Source organism: Lissotriton helveticus, chromosome 1_1 (genome assembly GCF_964261635.1).
Source record: "Lissotriton helveticus chromosome 1_1, aLisHel1.1, whole genome shotgun sequence".
Taxonomy (NCBI): domain Eukaryota; kingdom Metazoa; phylum Chordata; class Amphibia; order Caudata; family Salamandridae; genus Lissotriton; species Lissotriton helveticus.
This window is the reverse complement of record NC_136057.1, coordinates 218,492,302-218,506,561: the sequence shown is the minus strand read 5'-3', so window position 1 is coordinate 218,506,561 and position 14,260 is coordinate 218,492,302. Positions and strand designations below refer to the sequence as shown.

Sequence of the window (14,260 nt, the reverse complement as noted above, 5' to 3'; positions counted from 1 at the left end):
AACCCTTGTCAAAGAATGTAGAAGACAGATGGGTATGTAATGACTTGATTAAGACTTTTTTGAAACATCTCTAATAGGACTCCCCATTCATTGGATCCTGAAAAGAGTATGCAATTGATATACCTTTTCTTTAACCAAGCCGCCTGAACAGGGACTTGAACCCTGGGCCCTCAGATTAAAAGTCTGATGCTCTCCCGACTGAGCTATCCAGGCTCGGAGAGGTCGCTCCACAAAATGACCTTATCAGCATTTGGAAGTGTCCCAACTATCACTACGTTTCTTAAGATGGTTGCCGGTATTAAGTACTGAATACGCGGAATATAATAATGAATTGGTACTTCAAGCATTTGAAATCTCTTCAGTAAATTTAACCTTATTGTAAGTCCTGAAATTGCTACTATCTAATTTTTTTTGCTGACTTAGAATTCATATGTTTTTATTGACATTGTAAAATTAAGGAAGGGCCCAAAATCTTACTTCTGAGTAAATTACATTTTCATAAGTACAGCTGCCAATTTCCTCTTCTGCAAAGATTGCATAACTTGAATAGTATCTATTTAAAATAGACTTCCTTTCACTGCCCTTTTTGGTGAAGCAGAAGCATGCATGCACTGTTTATTACTCTTTTAAACAGTTATGAAATAAATAGGGATAAAACTGACTCTGGTGGGATTCGAACCCACAACCTTTGGATATCTTTTTTACATTCACCTAGAAGTCCAATGCGCTATCCATTGCGCCACAGAGCCAATACGCTCTGATAAGGTGCAGAGATATTCTGAAATGAAATAATGTTGATCAGCTTTATAAAGTTCATTTGATACTATAACCATGGATTTATTTTGAATATTGAATTGGGGAAATTATATTCACCGTCTCAAGTTACATGATACCTTAGGTAAATCTACGTACGACTTAAGTTTAGTCAAATGGCACATGATATATGAGGCAGATGTGCATTTCACAACTCCATGAAAGATGTTTTTGCAATTTTAGTAATGGAATATCTTATTCGTCATGCAGGGGAACACAAAAAGAGCATCCAATTAGAGTAATTTTTCTTTAAAGGATGCACCCGCCTGAACAGGGACTTGAACCCTGGACCCTCAGATTAAAAGTCTGATGCTCTACCGACTGAGCTATCCAGGCTCTGCTATACTCTGTCTTAAAATCAGCTAAACAAATGTGGACGTACACTGACCTACACTCTGTGTATTAATATGGTTACATATATTAGCAATCAAATTTGTAGAGTTTAATAACAAATTGATGTTTTAACCCCTTCCATGCTCATGACGAGCTCAGCTCGTCGTGCAGTACACTTGTCGTGTGCTTATGACGAGCTGAGCTAGTCATGAACAATGGATTTACAGATCATTCAGCACAGGAGGAAAATCTCCTGTAGCATTGAAGGTGTTAAGCATTTGAAATTTCAGCAGCACACGTAATCCATTTTAAATCCTGAAATTTGTACTATCTCATTTTCGGCTGACTTAGAAATCATGTGTCTAAAATGACATTGTGAAATCAATAAAGTGCCAAATACTATTACTACCTACTAAATTACATTTTCAGCAGTATCTTTGGGAATTTCCTCTTGGGCATAGATTATGCAATGTTTTCAAAGCAAACAGTCTCTGTTTAAGTAGACTTTCTTTCACTGCCATTTTGGTAAATGTTTCTGGTGATGCAGACGCAGGCATTGCTTGTTACTGTTTCAATTAGTTATAAAATAAGAGGAGGGATAAAATTGACCCAGCTGGTGTTTGAACACAAAGCCTTTGAATGCTTTTGCTACATTCGTCTAGGACTCCAAGCCGCTATCCATTGCACTAGAGATCCGACCTGATTCAACACGGTGATCAGAGATTCACAAATAAAAAGATGACCTATCAGCTGTTGACCAACTTTATCAAGTTAATCGGACACTACCTTACATTTTGAACATTGAATTGGGTAAAAGATAATCAACAAACTACATGATACAGTTTGGGTAAGTCTTCTTAACCCTTGTCAAAGAATGTAGAAGACAGATGGGTATGTAATGACTTGATTAAGACTTTTTTGAAACATCTCTAATAGGACTCCCCATTCATTGGATCCTGAAAAGAGTATGCAATTGATATACCTTTTCTTTAACCAAGCCGCCTGAACAGGGACTTGAACCCTGGGCCCTCAGATTAAAAGTCTGATGCTCTCCCGACTGAGCTATCCAGGCTCGGAGAGGTCGCTCCACAAAATGACCTTATCAACATTTGGAAGTGTCCCAACTATCACTACGTTTCTTAAGATGGTTGCCGGTATTAAGTACTGAATACGCGGAATATAATAATGAATTGGTACTTCAAGCATTTGAAATCTCTTCAGTAAATTTAACCTTATTGTAAGTCCTGAAATTGCTACTATCTCATTTTTTTTGCTGACTTAGAATTCATATGTTTTTATTAACATTGTAAAATTAAGGAAGGGCCCAAAATCTTACTTCTGAGTAAATTACATTTTCATAAGTACAGCTGCCAATTTCCTCTTCTGCAAAGATTGCATAACTTGAATAGTATCTATTTAAAATAGACTTCCTTTCACTGCCCTTTTTGGTGAATCAGAAGCATGCATGCACTGTTTATTACTCTTTTAAACAGTTATGAAATAAATAGGGATAAAACTGACTCTGGTGGGATTCGAACCCACAACCTTTGGATATCTTTTTTACATTCACCTAGAAGTCCAATGCGCTATCCATTGCGCCACAGAGCCAATACGCTCTGAAAAGGTGCAGAGATATTCTGAAATGAAATAATGTTGATCAGCTTTATAAAGTTCATTTGATACTATAACCATGGATTTATTTTGAATATTGAATTGGGGAAATTATATTCACCGTCTCAAGTTACACGATACCTTAGGTAAGTCTACGTACGACTTAAGTTTAGTCAAATGGCACATGATATATGAGGCAGATGTGCATTTCACAACTCCATGAAAGACGTTTTTGCAATTTTAGTAATGGAATATCTTATTCGTCATGCAGGGGAACACAAAAAGAGCATCCAATTAGAGTAATTTTTCTTTAAAGGAAGCAACCGCCTGAACAGGGACTTGAACCCTGGACCCTCAGATTAAAAGTCTGATGCTCTACCGACTGAGCTATCCAGGCTCTGCTATACTCTGTCTTAAAATCAGCTAAACAAATGTGGACGTACACTGACCTACACTCTATATATTAATATGGTTACATATATTAGCAATCAAATTTGTAGAGTTTAATAACAAATTGATGTTTTAACCCCTTCCATGCTCATGACGAGCTCAGCTCGTCGTGCAGTACACTTGTCGTGTGCTTATGACGAGCTGAGCTCGTCATGAACAATGGATTTACAGATCATTCAGCACAGGAGGAAAATCTCCTGTAGCATTGAAGGTGTTAAGCATTTGAAATTTCAGCAGCACACGTAATCCATTTTAAATCCTGAAATTTGTACTCTCTCATTTTCGGCTGACTTAGAAATCATGTGTCTAAAATGACATTGTGAAATCAATAAAGTGCCAAATACTATTACTACCTACTAAATTACATTTTCAGCAGTATCTTTGGGAATTTCCTCTTGGACATAGATTATGCAATGTTTTCAAAGCAAACAGTCTCTGTTTAAGTAGACTTTCTTTCACTGCCATGTTGGTAAATGTTTCTGGTGATGCAGACGCAGGCATTGCTTGTTACTGTTTCAATTAGTTATAAAATAAGAGGAGGGATAAAATTGACCCAGCTGGTGTTTGAACACAAAGCCTTTGAATGCTTTTGCTACATTCGTCTAGGACTCCAAGCCGCTATCCATTGCACTAGAGATCCGACCTGATTCAACACGGTGATCAGAGATTCACAAATAAAAAGATGACCTATCAGCTGTTGACCAACTTTATCAAGTTAATCGGACACTACCTTACATTTTGAACATTGAATTTGGTAAAAGATAATCAACATGTCAAACTACATGATACAGTTTGGGTAAGTCTTCTTAACCCTTGTCAAAGAATGTAGAAGACAGATGGGTATGTAATGACTTGATTAAGACTTTTTTGAAACATCTCTAATAGGACTCCCCATTCATTGGATCCTGAAAAGAGTATGCAATTGATATACCTTTTCTTTAACCAAGCCGCCTGAACAGGGACTTGAACCCTGGGCCCTCAGATTAAAAGTCTGATGCTCTCCCGACTGAGCTATCCAGGCTCGGAGAGGTCGCTCCACAAAATGACCTTATCAGCATTTGGAAGTGTCCCAACTATCACTACGTTTCTTAAGATGGTTGCCGGTATTAAGTACTGAATACGCGGAATATAATAATGAATTGGTACTTCAAGCATTTGAAATCTCTTCAGTAAATTTAACCTTATTGTAAGTCCTGAAATTGCTACTATCTAATTTTTTTTGCTGACTTAGAATTCATATGTTTTTATTGACATTGTAAAATTAAGGAAGGGCCCAAAATCTTACTTCTGAGTAAATTACATTTTCATAAGTACAGCTGCCAATTTCCTCTTCTGCAAAGATTGCATAACTTGAATAGTATCTATTTAAAATAGACTTCCTTTCACTGCCCTTTTTGGTGAAGCAGAAGCATGCATGCACTGTTTATTACTCTTTTAAACAGTTATGAAATAAATAGGGATAAAACTGACTCTGGTGGGATTCGAACCCACAACCTTTGGATATCTTTTTTACATTCACCTAGAAGTCCAATGCGCTATCCATTGCGCCACAGAGCCAATACGCTCTGATAAGGTGCAGAGATATTCTGAAATGAAATAATGTTGATCAGCTTTATAAAGTTCATTTGATACTATAACCATGGATTTATTTTGAATATTGAATTGGGGAAATTATATTCACCGTCTCAAGTTACATGATACCTTAGGTAAATCTACGTACGACTTAAGTTTAGTCAAATGGCACATGATATATGAGGCAGATGTGCATTTCACAACTCCATGAAAGATGTTTTTGCAATTTTAGTAATGGAATATCTTATTCGTCATGCAGGGGAACACAAAAAGAGCATCCAATTAGAGTAATTTTTCTTTAAAGGATGCACCCGCCTGAACAGGGACTTGAACCCTGGACCCTCAGATTAAAAGTCTGATGCTCTACCGACTGAGCTATCCAGGCTCTGCTATACTCTGTCTTAAAATCAGCTAAACAAATGTGGACGTACACTGACCTACACTCTGTGTATTAATATGGTTACATATATTAGCAATCAAATTTGTAGAGTTTAATAACAAATTGATGTTTTAACCCCTTCCATGCTCATGACGAGCTCAGCTCGTCGTGCAGTACACTTGTCGTGTGCTTATGACGAGCTGAGCTAGTCATGAACAATGGATTTACAGATCATTCAGCACAGGAGGAAAATCTCCTGTAGCATTGAAGGTGTTAAGCATTTGAAATTTCAGCAGCACACGTAATCCATTTTAAATCCTGAAATTTGTACTATCTCATTTTCGGCTGACTTAGAAATCATGTGTCTAAAATGACATTGTGAAATCAATAAAGTGCCAAATACTATTACTACCTACTAAATTACATTTTCAGCAGTATCTTTGGGAATTTCCTCTTGGGCATAGATTATGCAATGTTTTCAAAGCAAACAGTCTCTGTTTAAGTAGACTTTCTTTCACTGCCATTTTGGTAAATGTTTCTGGTGATGCAGACGCAGGCATTGCTTGTTACTGTTTCAATTAGTTATAAAATAAGAGGAGGGATAAAATTGACCCAGCTGGTGTTTGAACACAAAGCCTTTGAATGCTTTTGCTACATTCGTCTAGGACTCCAAGCCGCTATCCATTGCACTAGAGATCCGACCTGATTCAACACGGTGATCAGAGATTCACAAATAAAAAGATGACCTATCAGCTGTTGACCAACTTTATCAAGTTAATCGGACACTACCTTACATTTTGAACATTGAATTGGGTAAAAGATAATCAACAAACTACATGATACAGTTTGGGTAAGTCTTCTTAACCCTTGTCAAAGAATGTAGAAGACAGATGGGTATGTAATGACTTGATTAAGACTTTTTTGAAACATCTCTAATAGGACTCCCCATTCATTGGATCCTGAAAAGAGTATGCAATTGATATACCTTTTCTTTAACCAAGCCGCCTGAACAGGGACTTGAACCCTGGGCCCTCAGATTAAAAGTCTGATGCTCTCCCGACTGAGCTATCCAGGCTCGGAGAGGTCGCTCCACAAAATGACCTTATCAACATTTGGAAGTGTCCCAACTATCACTACGTTTCTTAAGATGGTTGCCGGTATTAAGTACTGAATACGCGGAATATAATAATGAATTGGTACTTCAAGCATTTGAAATCTCTTCAGTAAATTTAACCTTATTGTAAGTCCTGAAATTGCTACTATCTCATTTTTTTTGCTGACTTAGAATTCATATGTTTTTATTAACATTGTAAAATTAAGGAAGGGCCCAAAATCTTACTTCTGAGTAAATTACATTTTCATAAGTACAGCTGCCAATTTCCTCTTCTGCAAAGATTGCATAACTTGAATAGTATCTATTTAAAATAGACTTCCTTTCACTGCCCTTTTTGGTGAATCAGAAGCATGCATGCACTGTTTATTACTCTTTTAAACAGTTATGAAATAAATAGGGATAAAACTGACTCTGGTGGGATTCGAACCCACAACCTTTGGATATCTTTTTTACATTCACCTAGAAGTCCAATGCGCTATCCATTGCGCCACAGAGCCAATACGCTCTGAAAAGGTGCAGAGATATTCTGAAATGAAATAATGTTGATCAGCTTTATAAAGTTCATTTGATACTATAACCATGGATTTATTTTGAATATTGAATTGGGGAAATTATATTCACCGTCTCAAGTTACACGATACCTTAGGTAAGTCTACGTACGACTTAAGTTTAGTCAAATGGCACATGATATATGAGGCAGATGTGCATTTCACAACTCCATGAAAGACGTTTTTGCAATTTTAGTAATGGAATATCTTATTCGTCATGCAGGGGAACACAAAAAGAGCATCCAATTAGAGTAATTTTTCTTTAAAGGAAGCAACCGCCTGAACAGGGACTTGAACCCTGGACCCTCAGATTAAAAGTCTGATGCTCTACCGACTGAGCTATCCAGGCTCTGCTATACTCTGTCTTAAAATCAGCTAAACAAATGTGGACGTACACTGACCTACACTCTATATATTAATATGGTTACATATATTAGCAATCAAATTTGTAGAGTTTAATAACAAATTGATGTTTTAACCCCTTCCATGCTCATGACGAGCTCAGCTCGTCGTGCAGTACACTTGTCGTGTGCTTATGACGAGCTGAGCTCGTCATGAACAATGGATTTACAGATCATTCAGCACAGGAGGAAAATCTCCTGTAGCATTGAAGGTGTTAAGCATTTGAAATTTCAGCAGCACACGTAATCCATTTTAAATCCTGAAATTTGTACTCTCTCATTTTCGGCTGACTTAGAAATCATGTGTCTAAAATGACATTGTGAAATCAATAAAGTGCCAAATACTATTACTACCTACTAAATTACATTTTCAGCAGTATCTTTGGGAATTTCCTCTTGGGCATAGATTATGCAATGTTTTCAAAGCAAACAGTCTCTGTTTAAGTAGACTTTCTTTCACTGCCATGTTGGTAAATGTTTCTGGTGATGCAGACGCAGGCATTGCTTGTTACTGTTTCAATTAGTTATAAAATAAGAGGAGGGATAAAATTGACCCAGCTGGTGTTTGAACACAAAGCCTTTGAATGCTTTTGCTACATTCGTCTAGGACTCCAAGCCGCTATCCATTGCACTAGAGATCCGACCTGATTCAACACGGTGATCAGAGATTCACAAATAAAAAGATGACCTATCAGCTGTTGACCAACTTTATCAAGTTAATCGGACACTACCTTACATTTTGAACATTGAATTTGGTAAAAGATAATCAACAAACTACATGATACAGTTTGGGTAAGTCTTCTTAACCCTTGTCAAAGAATGTAGAAGACAGATGGGTATGTAATGACTTGATTAAGACTTTTTTGAAACATCTCTAATAGGACTCCCCATTCATTGGATCCTGAAAAGAGTATGCAATTGATATACCTTTTCTTTAACCAAGCCGCCTGAACAGGGACTTGAACCCTGGGCCCTCAGATTAAAAGTCTGATGCTCTCCCGACTGAGCTATCCAGGCTCGGAGAGGTCGCTCCACAAAATGACCTTATCAACATTTGGAAGTGTCCCAACTATCACTACGTTTCTTAAGATGGTTGCCGGTATTAAGTACTGAATACGCGGAATATAATAATGAATTGGTACTTCAAGCATTTGAAATCTCTTCAGTAAATTTAACCTTATTGTAAGTCCTGAAATTGCTACTATCTCATTTTTTTTGCTGACTTAGAATTCATATGTTTTTATTAACATTGTAAAATTAAGGAAGGGCCCAAAATCTTACTTCTGAGTAAATTACATTTTCATAAGTACAGCTGCCAATTTCCTCTTCTGCAAAGATTGCATAACTTGAATAGTATCTATTTAAAATAGACTTCCTTTCACTGCCCTTTTTGGTGAATCAGAAGCATGCATGCACTGTTTATTACTCTTTTAAACAGTTATGAAATAAATAGGGATAAAACTGACTCTGGTGGGATTCGAACCCACAACCTTTGGATATCTTTTTTACATTCACCTAGAAGTCCAATGCGCTATCCATTGCGCCACAGAGCCAATACGCTCTGAAAAGGTGCAGAGATATTCTGAAATGAAATAATGTTGATCAGCTTTATAAAGTTCATTTGATACTATAACCATGGATTTATTTTGAATATTGAATTGGGGAAATTATATTCACCGTCTCAAGTTACACGATACCTTAGGTAAGTCTACGTACGACTTAAGTTTAGTCAAATGGCACATGATATATGAGGCAGATGTGCATTTCACAACTCCATGAAAGACGTTTTTGCAATTTTAGTAATGGAATATCTTATTCGTCATGCAGGGGAACACAAAAAGAGCATCCAATTAGAGTAATTTTTCTTTAAAGGAAGCAACCGCCTGAACAGGGACTTGAACCCTGGACCCTCAGATTAAAAGTCTGATGCTCTACCGACTGAGCTATCCAGGCTCTGCTATACTCTGTCTTAAAATCAGCTAAACAAATGTGGACGTACACTGACCTACACTCTATATATTAATATGGTTACATATATTAGCAATCAAATTTGTAGAGTTTAATAACAAATTGATGTTTTAACCCCTTCCATGCTCATGACGAGCTCAGCTCGTCGTGCAGTACACTTGTCGTGTGCTTATGACGAGCTGAGCTAGTCATGAACAATGGATTTACAGATCATTCAGCACAGGAGGAAAATCTCCTGTAGCATTGAAGGTGTTAAGCATTTGAAATTTCAGCAGCACACGTAATCCATTTTAAATCCTGAAATTTGTACTCTCTCATTTTCGGCTGACTTAGAAATCATGTGTCTAAAATGACATTGTGAAATCAATAAAGTGCCAAATACTATTACTACCTACTAAATTACATTTTCAGCAGTATCTTTGGGAATTTCCTCTTGGGCATAGATTATGCAATGTTTTCAAAGCAAACAGTCTCTGTTTAAGTAGACTTTCTTTCACTGCCATGTTGGTAAATGTTTCTGGTGATGCAGACGCAGGCATTGCTTGTTACTGTTTCAATTAGTTATAAAATAAGAGGAGGGATAAAATTGACCCAGCTGGTGTTTGAACACAAAGCCTTTGAATGCTTTTGCTACATTCGTCTAGGACTCCAAGCCGCTATCCATTGCACTAGAGATCCGACCTGATTCAACACGGTGATCAGAGATTCACAAATAAAAAGATGACCTATCAGCTGTTGACCAACTTTATCAAGTTAATCGGACACTACCTTACATTTTGAACATTGAATTTGGTAAAAGATAATCAACATGTCAAACTACATGATACAGTTTGGGTAAGTCTTCTTAACCCTTGTCAAAGAATGTAGAAGACAGATGGGTATGTAATGACTTGATTAAGACTTTTTTGAAACATCTCTAATAGGACTCCCCATTCATTGGATCCTGAAAAGAGTATGCAATTGATATACCTTTTCTTTAACCAAGCCGCCTGAACAGGGACTTGAACCCTGGGCCCTCAGATTAAAAGTCTGATGCTCTCCCGACTGAGCTATCCAGGCTCGGAGAGGTCGCTCCACAAAATGACCTTATCAGCATTTGGAAGTGTCCCAACTATCACTACGTTTCTTAAGATGGTTGCCGGTATTAAGTACTGAATACGCGGAATATAATAATGAATTGGTACTTCAAGCATTTGAAATCTCTTCAGTAAATTTAACCTTATTGTAAGTCCTGAAATTGCTACTATCTAATTTTTTTTGCTGACTTAGAATTCATATGTTTTTATTGACATTGTAAAATTAAGGAAGGGCCCAAAATCTTACTTCTGAGTAAATTACATTTTCATAAGTACAGCTGCCAATTTCCTCTTCTGCAAAGATTGCATAACTTGAATAGTATCTATTTAAAATAGACTTCCTTTCACTGCCCTTTTTGGTGAAGCAGAAGCATGCATGCACTGTTTATTACTCTTTTAAACAGTTATGAAATAAATAGGGATAAAACTGACTCTGGTGGGATTCGAACCCACAACCTTTGGATATCTTTTTTACATTCACCTAGAAGTCCAATGTGCTATCCATTGCGCCACAGAGCCAATACGCTCTGATAAGGTGCAGAGATATTCTGAAATGAAATAATGTTGATCAGCTTTATAAAGTTCATTTGATACTATAACCATGGATTTATTTTGAATATTGAATTGGGGAAATTATATTCACCGTCTCAAGTTACATGATACCTTAGGTAAATCTACGTACGACTTAAGTTTAGTCAAATGGCACATGATATATGAGGCAGATGTGCATTTCACAACTCCATGAAAGACGTTTTTGCAATTTTAGTAATGGAATATCTGATTCGTCATGCAGGGGAACACAAAAAGAGCATCCAATTAGAGTAATTTTTCTTTAAAGGATGCACCCGCCTGAACAGGGACTTGAACCCTGGACCCTCAGATTACAAGTCTGATGCTCTACCGACTGAGCTATCCAGGCTCTGCTATACTCTGTCTTAAAATCAGCTAAACAAATGTGGACGTACACTGACCTACACTCTGTGTATTAATATGGTTACATATATTAGCAATCAAATTTGTAGAGTTTAATAAAAAAATTGATGTTTTAACCCCTTCCATGCTCATGACGAGCTCAGCTCGTCGTGCAGTACACTTGTCGTGTGCTTATGACGAGCTGAGCTAGTCATGAACAATGGATTTACAGATCATTCAGCACAGGAGGAAAATCTCCTGTAGCATTGAAGGTGTTAAGCATTTGAAATTTCAGCAGCACACGTAATCCATTTTAAATCCTGAAATTTGGACTATCTCATTTTCGGCTGACTTAGAAATCATGTGTCTAAAATGACATTGTGAAATCAATAAAGTGCCAAATACTATTACTACCTACTAAATTACATTTTCAGCAGTATCTTTGGGAATTTCCTCTTGGGCATAGATTATGCAATGTTTTCAAAGCAAACAGTCTCTGTTTAAGTAGACTTTCTTTCACTGCCATTTTGGTAAATGTTTCTGGTGATGCAGACGCAGGCATTGCTTGTTACTGTTTCAATTAGTTATAAAATAAGAGGAGGGATAAAATTGACCCAGCTGGTGTTTGAACACAAAGCCTTTGAATGCTTTTGCTACATTCGTCTAGGACTCCAAGCCGCTATCCATTGCACTAGAGATCCGACCTGATTCAACACGGTGATCAGAGATTCACAAATAAAAAGATGACCTATCAGCTGTTGACCAACTTTATCAAGTTAATCGGACACTACCTTACATTTTGAACATTGAATTGGGTAAAAGATAATCAACAAACTACATGATACAGTTTGGGTAAGTCTTCTTAACCCTTGTCAAAGAATGTAGAAGACAGATGGGTATGTAATGACTTGATTAAGACTTTTTTGAAACATCTCTAATAGGACTCCCCATTCATTGGATCCTGAAAAGAGTATGCAATGCAATTGATATACCTTTTCTTTATCCAAGCCGCCTGAACAGGGACTTGAACCCTGGGCCCTCAGATTAAAAGTCTGATGCTCTCCCGACTGAGCTATCCAGGCTCGGAGAGGACGCTCCACAAAATGACCTTATCAACATTTGGAAGTGTCCCAACTATCACTACGTTTCTTAAGATGGTTGCCGGTATTAAGTACTGAATACGCGGAATATAATAATGAATTGGTACTTCAAGCATTTGAAATCTCTTCAGTAAATTTAACCTTATTGTAAGTCCTGAAATTGCTACTATCTCATTTTTTTGCTGACTTAGAATTCATATGTTTTTATTAACATTGTAAAATTAAGGAAGGGCCCAAAATCTTACTTCTGAGTAAATTACATTTTCATAAGTACAGCTGCCAATTTCCTCTTCTGCAAAGATTGCATAACTTGAATAGTATCTATTTAAAATAGACTTCCTTTCACTGCCCTTTTTGGTGAAGCAGAAGCATGCATGCACTGTGTATTACTCTTTTAAACAGTTATGAAATAAATAGGGATAAAACTGACGCTGGTGGGATTCGAACCCACAACCTTTGGATATCTTTTTTACATTCACCTAGAAGTCCAATGCGCTATCCATTGCGCCACAGAGCCAATACGCTCTGATAAGGTGCAGAGATATTCTGAAATGAAATAATGTTGATCAGCTTTATAAAGTTCATTTGATACTATAACCATGGATTTATTTTGAATATTGAATTGGGGAAATTATATTCACCGTCTCAAGTTACATGATACCTTAGGTAAATCTACGTACGACTTAAGTTTAGTCAAATGGCACCAGATATATGAGGCAGATGTGCATTTCACAACTCCATGAAAGACGTTTTTGCAATTTTAGTAATGGAATATCTTATTCGTCATGCAGGGGAACACAAAAAGAGCATCCAATTAGAGTAATTTTTCTTTAAAGGACGCACCCGCCTGAACAGGGACTTGAACCCTGGACCCTCAGATTAAAAGTCTGATGCTCTACCGACTGAGCTATCCAGGCTCTGCTATACTCTGTCTTAAAATCAGCTAAACAAATGTGGACATACACTGACCTACACTCTATATATTAATATGGTTACATATATTAGCAATCAAATTTGTAGAGTTTAATAACAAATTGATGTTTTAACCCCTTCCATGCTCATGACGAGCTCAGCTCGTCGTGCAGTACACTTGTCGTGTGCTTATGACGAGCTGAGCTCCTCATGAACAATGGATTTACAGATCATTCAGCACAGGAGGAAAATCTCCTGTAGCATTGAAGGTGTTAAGCATTTGAAATTTCAGCAGCACACGTAATCCATTTTAAATCCTGAAATTTGTACTATCTCATTTTCGGCTGACTTAGAAATCATGTGTCTAAAATGACATTGTGAAATCAATAAAGTGCCAAATACTATTACTACCTACTAAATTACATTTTCAGCAGTATCTTTGGGAATTTCCTCTTGGGCATAGATTATGCAATGTTTTTAAAGCAAACAGTCTCTGTTTAAGTAGACTTTCTTTCACTGCCATTTTGGTAAATGTTTCTGGTGATGCAGACGCAGGCATTGCTTGTTACTGTTTCAATTAGTTATAAAATAAGAGGAGGGATAAAATTGACCCAGCTGGTGTTTGAACACAAAGCCTTTGAATGCTTTTGCTACATTCGTCTAGGACTCCAAGCCGCTATCCATTGCACTAGAGATCCGACCTGATTCAACACGGTGATCAGAGATTCACAAATAAAAAGATGACCTATCAGCTGTTGACCAACTTTATCAAGTTAATCGGACACTACCTTACATTTTGAACATTGAATTTGGTAAAAGATAATCAACATGTCAAACTACATGATACAGTTTGGGTAAGTCTTCTTAACCCTTGTCAAAGAATGTAGAAGACAGATGGGTATGTAATGACTTGATTAAGACTTTTTTGAAACATCTCTAATAGGACTCCCCATTCATTGGATCCTGAAAAGAGTATGCAATTGATATACCTTTTCTTTAACCAAGCCGCCTGAACAGGGACTTGAACCCTGGGCCCTCAGATTAAAAGTCTGATGCTCTCCCGACTGAGCT

The 14,260-nt window shown here is 37.1% G+C and overlaps 14 non-coding genes across 14 annotated transcripts; all 14 read right to left on the bottom strand.

The window, feature by feature from the left end:
* Nucleotides 1-658: 658 nt before the first annotated feature.
* Nucleotides 659-749, bottom strand: TRNAR-UCU (transfer RNA arginine (anticodon UCU)). Its single transcript is given in 2 exon segments — nt 659-694; nt 713-749. It is a non-coding gene; the product is annotated as a tRNA-Arg (tRNA).
* A 327-nt stretch (nt 750-1,076) lies between these two features.
* Nucleotides 1,077-1,149, bottom strand: TRNAK-UUU (transfer RNA lysine (anticodon UUU)). The gene has a single exon. It is a non-coding gene; the product is annotated as a tRNA-Lys (tRNA).
* Nucleotides 1,150-2,663: 1,514 nt separating this feature from the next.
* TRNAR-UCU (transfer RNA arginine (anticodon UCU)) lies at nt 2,664-2,754 on the bottom strand. Its single transcript is given in 2 exon segments — nt 2,664-2,699; nt 2,718-2,754. It is a non-coding gene; the product is annotated as a tRNA-Arg (tRNA).
* A 327-nt stretch (nt 2,755-3,081) lies between these two features.
* Nucleotides 3,082-3,154, bottom strand: TRNAK-UUU (transfer RNA lysine (anticodon UUU)). Its single transcript has one exon. It is a non-coding gene; the product is annotated as a tRNA-Lys (tRNA).
* A 1,519-nt stretch (nt 3,155-4,673) lies between these two features.
* Nucleotides 4,674-4,764, bottom strand: TRNAR-UCU (transfer RNA arginine (anticodon UCU)). Its single transcript is given in 2 exon segments — nt 4,674-4,709; nt 4,728-4,764. It is a non-coding gene; the product is annotated as a tRNA-Arg (tRNA).
* Nucleotides 4,765-5,091: 327 nt separating this feature from the next.
* On the bottom strand, nt 5,092-5,164 carry TRNAK-UUU (transfer RNA lysine (anticodon UUU)). Its single transcript has one exon. It is a non-coding gene; the product is annotated as a tRNA-Lys (tRNA).
* Nucleotides 5,165-6,678: 1,514 nt separating this feature from the next.
* Nucleotides 6,679-6,769, bottom strand: TRNAR-UCU (transfer RNA arginine (anticodon UCU)). The gene is given in 2 exon segments: nt 6,679-6,714; nt 6,733-6,769. It is a non-coding gene; the product is annotated as a tRNA-Arg (tRNA).
* Nucleotides 6,770-7,096: 327 nt separating this feature from the next.
* Nucleotides 7,097-7,169, bottom strand: TRNAK-UUU (transfer RNA lysine (anticodon UUU)). The gene has a single exon. It is a non-coding gene; the product is annotated as a tRNA-Lys (tRNA).
* A 1,514-nt stretch (nt 7,170-8,683) lies between these two features.
* Nucleotides 8,684-8,774, bottom strand: TRNAR-UCU (transfer RNA arginine (anticodon UCU)). The gene is given in 2 exon segments: nt 8,684-8,719; nt 8,738-8,774. It is a non-coding gene; the product is annotated as a tRNA-Arg (tRNA).
* A 327-nt stretch (nt 8,775-9,101) lies between these two features.
* TRNAK-UUU (transfer RNA lysine (anticodon UUU)) lies at nt 9,102-9,174 on the bottom strand. The gene has a single exon. It is a non-coding gene; the product is annotated as a tRNA-Lys (tRNA).
* A 1,519-nt stretch (nt 9,175-10,693) lies between these two features.
* On the bottom strand, nt 10,694-10,784 carry TRNAR-UCU (transfer RNA arginine (anticodon UCU)). Its single transcript is given in 2 exon segments — nt 10,694-10,729; nt 10,748-10,784. It is a non-coding gene; the product is annotated as a tRNA-Arg (tRNA).
* A 327-nt stretch (nt 10,785-11,111) lies between these two features.
* Nucleotides 11,112-11,184, bottom strand: TRNAT-UGU (transfer RNA threonine (anticodon UGU)). The gene has a single exon. It is a non-coding gene; the product is annotated as a tRNA-Thr (tRNA).
* A 1,519-nt stretch (nt 11,185-12,703) lies between these two features.
* Nucleotides 12,704-12,794, bottom strand: TRNAR-UCU (transfer RNA arginine (anticodon UCU)). Its single transcript is given in 2 exon segments — nt 12,704-12,739; nt 12,758-12,794. It is a non-coding gene; the product is annotated as a tRNA-Arg (tRNA).
* Nucleotides 12,795-13,121: 327 nt separating this feature from the next.
* Nucleotides 13,122-13,194, bottom strand: TRNAK-UUU (transfer RNA lysine (anticodon UUU)). Its single transcript has one exon. It is a non-coding gene; the product is annotated as a tRNA-Lys (tRNA).
* Between the last annotated feature and the right edge of the window lie 1,066 nt (nt 13,195-14,260).